This window comes from Bombus impatiens, unplaced genomic scaffold (genome assembly GCF_000188095.3).
Source record: "Bombus impatiens unplaced genomic scaffold, BIMP_2.2 scf_0389, whole genome shotgun sequence".
Lineage (NCBI taxonomy): Eukaryota > Metazoa > Arthropoda > Insecta > Hymenoptera > Apidae > Bombus > Bombus impatiens.
This window is the reverse complement of record NT_176808.1, coordinates 523,381-530,552: the sequence shown is the minus strand read 5'-3', so window position 1 is coordinate 530,552 and position 7,172 is coordinate 523,381. Positions and strand designations below refer to the sequence as shown.

Genomic DNA, 7,172 nt, shown 5'->3' with positions numbered 1-7,172 from the left:
GAGGGCAGTAGACACCGTCTCCGATTGGATAATAAGACGATTGGTGGACCAGGAAGGGTTTTAGCCGCCCTTGCGAGAAAGTTGCTAACGGAATATACCAGATGTGAAGAAAACCAACTTTCTAGGCTAACACGTGGTAGACAATAAACGTGAAGGGAAATCTAAGACAAGAGATACTCGCTTGGTCCGAAGGACCTTAACTATGAAAATGCCAAGACCCCTGGTGGGTACTTAAGACTATTGAGGGTGCGCACCAAGAATGTGCAGACATCTGGGTGCCATCCTGTCCGTGGTGTGTGGCCTGGTCTCTGATGTGAATCGACGTTACAGCATATTGGGCACGTCGGTGTTGCGCTTTGACGGCGTAGCGCTTTATATCACGAAAGTTCCGTGACACGTGCCGCCACAGATACATGCGAATTTGTAATTAGAAGAAAACGTTCAATGGACATTTGTTTTCTTGCTCTGGGCAAAAACGTCCATCCATCTCGCACACGATAATATACCAATTAATAACATTTCTTTATTAATGGTAGATTGTACGTTACTGTGCTACAAACACCTAGTTGCTTCGTAATTTGTAAAATTTACTTATTGAACTTTACTTTGTTGGTTATCAAACTTGTTAGCCTTGCAGCGAAGAATTTATCGATACTAATACTTTGCAAGTTGTAAAATTTTACTAATAACACTTGATCAATTACTCTTATGCTTGAAAGAACCTTTACAAAGGCCGAGTCCGCTAGATTAACGAGAGGAAAAGAAAGTTAATAAGTAGATAATGAGTTATTCAGGAGAACAAACGAGAGAACAAAAGCGACTCACTTTACATATAACGTGTAATGAAAATTGCATACAGGTATCGATATCGGTAATTAAAGAGTGTAACACCATATCACAATTAAACGGTGTAATGGATGGCGAATAAAAGTAAATGGAACGAAATCAACACGCGTTACTTTCACTAGAAGCACAACCTGGCGTACGGTTAAGCTCAATAGAAAGGAAATTTCGCCACCGGACCATGTAAAATATCTACACGGGCATTCATATCGACAGGCAGCTCATATGGAAGAAACATATCAGAATTAAATGGAAACAACGTAGTCTTAGGATGAGAAAATTGTACTGGTTACTAGGGAAAAGAATCTCAGTTAACAATCTATGTGCAATGAGATTCTAATATGTGTGAAGTTATAATTAAACCAGTGTGGACCTGTATGAGATACAAATTTCAGGTTCTGCTAGTCATTCGAACATAGGAATATTACAAGCGTTTCAGTCTGAAGCACTAAGAATTATCGCACACTCGCCATAGTATGTCACAAATGAGATATTCTAACACGAATATTCCTCGGAACACGAGCAGTGAAAGAGGAAATGGCGAGATTTAGCAGAAAATACTCAGACATATTAGATTCGCACAGATCTCTAGTGTGTCTGAGTATTTTGCGCTAATCTGCTCGACAATAGCTCGACAAATACGCAGCGTTAAAAGATACCACGCGTCTCATCATGCCGCTGTTTTTCAAATCAGCCAAACATACCTTTGCATCGCATATTAAGTAATCGCGGATTTTGTCATTAGATGGTAATGAGTTAGTTGCCAACCCAATATTTGTAGCCAGAAAACATAGTGGAACACATTGTGTATTGCCAAACTCCTGCCAAAACACTGTACCAATATCACGTTTGTCTGTAACCTTCTGCAAGTAAGAGATTAATAGCAAACTTGGTAGTATATAAAAGAAAAAAAAATGGTAATTGAAAGACGTAGCGCGAAAGGTAGCACGCGCAAGAAAATAAAGAAACAAGTACGTAGACCAACGAGGAAAAAACAAAGTCAGAGAGAAGTATACTAGAGGAATGCATGAGAAAATTGGAGTAGCATCGTTACTCCTTTCATAGCGACACCCTTAAATCTAAAAACACTCGCTGTATATGGAGCAGGACAATCGTTATTCTGTTCTAACGCGTACTACACATGTATACATATGTACGTATGTATGAAATATGTCTGGCGATTAATCGATTGTTCGAAAGATCGTATCGTAGAAAAGGAGGCTTCGTTCAATCGCAATGTTGAATCACAATATGATATTAACCCTTTGCTCTCCTAAGTCGAGAGTGACTCGACATCAGTTTTTATCTCAACACCTCCTTTGTCGAGTCCCACTCGACATCCTTTCAGCCCCACTTTTTGTGTGAAAAAAAAATCAGGATTGCATCCTGGAAATTGTTCCAAGATATATCATACACTTAAAAATCACAAAATACAACAATAGTGTGAATAAAACTGATGTTTCAGTGAATTTGTTTCTTCCTTTATTTATTAAAACTGTCTTATTTTTTAGTTCAAGTAAATTTCAAATAAAACCCTTAAAAGCGCTGGGAGCTGCTGCTAAAGAAATTGAAATAAAATTCAGAGTGCAAAGGGTTAACGATATGAATTTGATGTCGCAAATCACCGTTGTCGTTTATCACAAATATCGAACGACGGGGCTGTTCTTCGATGAAAACAGACGTTTCGCTTGTGTATAGAGAAAGCAGTCTCATCCGGAAATTTCAGCGATAAAAATTCATCGAATGAATGAAGATTCCACGTGGTTAAATATTACGCAAAATGCTTTAATTACTTAAAAAGTGATTAATACAAAGTGTATTAACGAGAACGGTCGACCAGGTCGGTTTCACGCGGAGACACGTGTATCGGATACGCGTCTACCGCGATAGCAGTCCAACAATAAGAGCAAATCGAGTGTCGTGTTGTCTGCACTAAACTCCTTCGAGGATTGAATATTTACTAAGCTCGTACGTTTGCCTCGACCGCACCGTCCTCTTCTTAATTAACGTCGCGTGATTACGCTTGTATTTATCGAAAAGAGACGTTTGTCTCTCGTGCTCCTTCGACTTTCAAATATGTACGTATTTACGAATCGAATTCTGCGCATTTGTTATTATTGAGATATGTATAATTTTATGTGCTACACTAGATTGGCCTACACTAGATTGAGTGTGTGGAAGTATGTGTGTGCGCGGCGTCTCGAAAAACAGACGAATGTAACTGTTCCGTTGGCAGTGTGGTATGGAAGATGTCAAGACAAAGAAAGTGCTGAGATGCGTGCAAATGTGTTTATTAAATAAATCTAAAACTATTTTAATATGAATTCTAAGTGTAACCTGAATGTTCCTTTAATCTTATTTCGGCAATTAAGATCCACAATTCCCAACTGTTATGTTAGACGAAGGAGAGAGAGAAGAGAAAGAATTGCTAAGAGTTTAATTTTCCTATACGTAACGACTATCAACGAAACTCGACTATCGTGTAATATACAGTGGCTCATGGAAGTATTCGAACGCTTAGATATGCAAACTTGAATGGCCGAAATAATGTACATTAAAGTAATTTGCTTAGACAAGTAGACGTCAATAGGAAGATGGAAGTGTTAAAATTGCCAATAAAATTTGAAAAGTTGATTCAAGGTAGGATTCAAGGTCCTACGTAGGTAGGAGTTATGATACATTTATTAGAAACACGCGTTGTAAGTGACTCAGAAATGTATTTGAACGCTACATACGTACATATTACAAAGAAAAAGAAATTAGCGCAACAACTTTTAAGTACGAAATTTAAATCAGCAATCTGACGGATGTTTCGATAATTATTTCGAGATATCCAATTTCAATCTATTATGTTTTTTAATATGTCGTAGAAATAAGCATTTTGAACACTTTTTTACTATACATATAACCTGCGCTCGGCCTTAGTTTCCGATATATTCACCAACATATTCCTGACATCTTTACTTCGATGTGCGTTATACGTCACTTAGGTTTGGGTCTGGACTTATCTATGGGCGTCACGGAAACGCGAGTTTCTCGAAGAAAATTATCTTGCAAATCCACATGCAGAGAAACGAACGGAAAAGCGTTACAAACATTGGAAACAAGGGACGTCGGACGGCAACGACAAAAAGAGGATGGCGAAGAAGAAGCCGCTGAAAACGCGGAAACACAGGACTTTGGCTTGGAAAGCATAGAACACGAAGCAGGGGAAAAGGTATAAACGAGATATAAGCGAACACGAGGAGAAAAGTTGATCCTGGGTTGGTACGTGAGTCTCGCGACAACGTTGCTGGATGCACGAAAAGGGAACTGTCGCATCGCAACACGCCACGGTCTGCCGTTCCAATTTCTTTATATGCATGACGCTTAGAACGCGACTACGTTCGCATTCGCGGCGTTACAGCGGGCTTGTCCACCCTGATATCTCTCTGGTATGTACGTGAAATTTTTCGAATCATCTTTGCGACAAGCTTTCGAGAAATGCAGCAAACGCGCCTGCTTCCGTTGAGAAACGCGAAACAGTTTTAAAAGAGAGAAGAAGGAAAAGTAGACAAACATTCGTTGGAAATTGGTTGAATTCGTTTCTTTCGATCGTTTACGCGATTTGCGGATGGATCTGATATAAGTAAAGGAATTTTAACGAACAACGTATGAGAGTAATACTTTATGGCAATTAGATTATTTTCGACGAGAAGGTCAGTTAAATTAGACGAGCGGAGCTGCTATGGAAAAAGTACGTACATACGTTTGATATATAAAAAGTTGGACGAGGAAAAATCACGAGTGAAAATGTATTTACCTAGAAAATTACAATAATTTGATATATCGTCCGCGTTATTTGTTTTTTTTTTAAATTGTAGAATAATATCGTTGAAGAAATTCTATTCGCGATAAGATATCGTATTATTTTGCGTAATATAATCTGAAAATTATTTTATCACACGAGTAACCATATACTTTTTATTACAACAAACAAGAATGTAGGAATAAATTTGTATTCGATTGGATCGCGTTGCATCGATCTTAAAACTTGGATATCGAGGTGTATAAGAAAAATGATCTTTTCGTGTTGTATACGTATACTTCAGTGAAACGCGGAGGAAAAATAATTTCCGAGTATCACGCGATATTATTAATTATCTCGCAATTCGCCGACTGACATTAACGTTGAAAATTCGCGTATTCGGATCAGGCTTTATCCACGAAGCCTACCCCACGAAGCCTAGAAAATTGCCGTGTTCTCATCCAACTAACTCCAATTAGGAAAGCTGATAGAAGCATGCAATGCGAAACGCCGCGCATCACTTCAATTCGATGCACGAAAAGGGGGAAACAGGAAATAATAACAGGTGCGTAATAGAAAATGGGATTTGCCAGGCCTCGTACACGTTAAGGCGATATGAAGTTGAAATACATTTATAATAGAACACAGGATTATGGCTATAGATACGATCAACAATTTTTGTTATCAGGCTGTTTCATGAATTTTCACGATTTTAAAATATATTAAATAAAAAACATACTTGTTCGTTTGATGATAAATTCGTTACAGTTCCTTTCACGTTTCTCATCTCTGTCATACGTAATCCTTCGGTGAAGCATTCTTTGTTTCGCTTTTCTTTCTCATTCTTGCGAGAAAAGTTCCTTTCGAAACTTTTCCGACTAATACTATAAATTAGAGCTCCAACTTTAAATACCTTTTCCCCCGCGAATGGTCAGGGATGTTATCTTCAACTACATTAAGCGAAAGTAATAATCCCCATGAAATGTTCCTTTTCAAACAAATTGAATAATCGTTTTAATCTCCAACATTCTGTTAAAAACTTTTCAAAAATTTTCAGCAAATTACTATTAAATTAAAATTTCAATACACCGAGGATATTGGAACAGTCATTTTCGCTGGTCATCGAATAAGACGGTGATAACATGACAATACCGTGAAAACAATATCGACGACTGTTATCGCGTTTGGGTATTGTGTACCATTAATTTATTCGTCTATTTTATTTTTGATTGTTAAAGCTATTTAAGTTTGCTTTGAATGGATACGAGCGTGTTGTTGTGCTGATATGCTTTCGAAAAGGCAATGATCGGAAAACGAAAACAGATTAATCAGAGAACACAAGGAAAATACAGCTGAATAAATTTGCGCTGTCCAACTTTCCAATATTCCAATTCTCTTGGAACTATACGTTTCTTTCATTCTTTACAAAAATATCCCTACGATATTTTACAGTTTTTATAAATCGAGACACGCGATGTACGATGTTATACGATCTCGTTATGCGACCTAAGAGACTTATCGTTACGTTATAGATGCGCTTGTCTCGTCAATCGATTTAACGCTAAACTAATCGTTGCCGACTTTTACGATTTCAAAGACACAGGGTTACATTAAGGCGTGGAACTTTGAAAATGAAGAACAGGAAGACTCGCAGGCGTTCAAAAGTTGAAGAACACAACGGTACTTGAAGTGCTCTTTAGATTTAACTTATGAAGCGACGTTACGTCAACAGCTTTTAACTTCCGCAAACTAAGAGATCTAGCGCTACGCCGAGAACTTCTAATTTTCACAACTAAGAAACGCTGTACCTACACCGAGAGAGCTTCTAATTTTCGCATTTCAAAGGTTGTAATAGAGTGCGTCGAGTACTCTTCGCTTTAACTTGGCTACGTGAAATCGTGTAGAACTACCTCCATGACCCTTAACTTCCACAGTCTAAAACACATATCGTTATATTAAAGAAGCACGGTTAATAGACCAAGTAGAAGATTTACAATTTATAAAAAATAAAGTGTAAGAAGTACGATACCGATCGAAGATTCTAAATATCATTAACCGTTTACCATCGCCGAGTATGTATTTTCACCAACGAAAATCGTGAATCAGTAAATACAGGAATAACGAATCAAACGTAGGCCGGTTCCTTGCGTTAATAATTCGCCTATTTTATTAGGTCGTCCGAAAAGTTTCTTTCGTTTTATAAGGAAATAATGGATGCACAACATTTTCCGTTTTATATTGTTTTATCGAATTACGTATGATCCATTTTGTTTTATCAAGATAAAGATCACAACCTTCGACAGATTAGGTTTCATGTTTATATACAGATGCGTCGTTGTAAAAGACGTGTCTGTAAAAGAAGGACATTTTTCGGACAACCTAATACTCACCGATAAAATTTCTATACCACTTCCGTATCTTTTTTCGAAACGCACGCACGATCGACCACGATAAACCAAATAAAACCCGTACTATTGGGTTGGCAACTAAGCGATTGCGGATTTTGTCATTAGGTGGTACTGACAAAATCCGCAATCATTTA

At 37.7% G+C, this 7,172-nt stretch overlaps 1 protein-coding gene and 1 long non-coding RNA gene across 3 annotated transcripts in view; both read right to left on the bottom strand.

Moving 5' to 3' along the window:
• LOC100742752 (semaphorin-1A-like) overlaps positions 1–7,172 on the bottom strand; it is a 388,591-nt gene that overhangs the window by 75,901 nt on the left and 305,518 nt on the right. The window lies entirely within an intron of this gene.
• LOC112212957 overlaps positions 810–7,172 on the bottom strand; it is a 14,490-nt gene continuing 8,127 nt past the window's right edge. The window contains exon 3 of the long non-coding RNA XR_002946815.2: positions 810–820. This is a non-coding gene — a long non-coding RNA (uncharacterized LOC112212957). The remainder of the gene's footprint in view (positions 821–7,172) is intronic.